The sequence below is a fragment of the Zymoseptoria tritici genome, chromosome 3, assembly GCF_000219625.1.
Source record: "Zymoseptoria tritici IPO323 chromosome 3, whole genome shotgun sequence".
NCBI classification, from domain to species: domain Eukaryota; kingdom Fungi; phylum Ascomycota; class Dothideomycetes; order Mycosphaerellales; family Mycosphaerellaceae; genus Zymoseptoria; species Zymoseptoria tritici.
The window spans coordinates 1-1,313 of record NC_018216.1 but is presented as its reverse complement, the minus strand read 5'-3'; positions in this window follow the sequence as shown (position 1 = coordinate 1,313).

The window sequence follows — 1,313 nt, the reverse complement described above, 5'->3', positions numbered from 1 at the left end:
AGAACACTCCGAGCAAATTAATAGCTTTAGATCCGGATTATAGTCTAGCGGTAACCCTTCTAAGGACTCTATACTACTAGGAGTAATAGCTTTAAAGGTCTCCTTAGTATAAGGCCTATTATCCTCTAGTAGTTTATTAAATTCTTCTATAGTAAGAGGCCTAATTCTCTCTATATTCTTATAATAGATACTACTAGTAGTAGAAGACATCTAGTAGTAATAAAGAGTATAAGAGGTAGTAGTAGTAAAGAGTATATAAGGTAGTAGTAGTAAAGAGTATAAAAGGTAGTAATAGAGTAGATAATATAAGAGAGAAGGTTAAGAAAAGGAAGAGAAGAGTAAGACGAAAACTAAAGGTTTATATAGTCTATTCTATTTCTAAGTATATAGTATAGCGGTTTTAGAATATAAGATATAGCGGTCTAGAGATATAAGATATAGCGGTTTCTAAGTATATAGTATAGTAGTCTAGAGATATAAGATATAGCGGTTTCTAAGTATATAGCATAGCGGTCCTAAAGTATAGAGTATAGAATATAGAGTATAGCGGTTTAGAGTATACTAGTATCTAGATATACTATAGTAGCTTAGAACTATATACTATAAAGGTCTCTAAATATATAGTATATAGTATAGGCGCCTAGAAGTATAGAGTATTATATATTAGGGCTCTATTATATATAATATAAAAGCCGAGAACCTAATAGATTAATACTTTAAGTATAGCTTATATATATAATATACTTTAGCTAGTAGTTCTAGAGTATAGATATAATATAGAGTATATACTATTTCTTATTCTTCTTAGACTACTTAGAGCTATAATATAGAGATAAATTAATTAACTAAGGTAAATATAAAGCGTAACCTATATAATAAGAATATTAGTAAATAGAACAAAGATATAGAAGTAGATAGGGTAGAACCCGAATCCGCGTAGCGCTAACCCGGTTAATAGGTTTAATTAAGTCGACGTAAAGCGTAACCCGTTAAATAGGTAATAGTATTAGGGTTAATAGATTTAATAAAATCGACGCGAAGCGTAACCCGTTAAATAGGTAAAAGTACGAGTTAGGGTTAAGACGTATTAGTAGTAGAGTTTAGAGTAGGTTAAAGTCGTAGGGTTAGGCGCGCGCGTAAGCGCGCGGCGGTGAGGGTGAGGGTGAGGGTGAGGGTTAGGGTTAGGGTTAGGGTTAGGGTTAGGGTTAGGGTTAGGGTTAGGGTTAGGGTTAGGGTTAGGGTTAGGGTTAGGGTTAGGGTTAGGGTTAGGGTTAGGGTTAGGGTTAGGGTTAGGGTTAGGGTTAGGGTTAGGG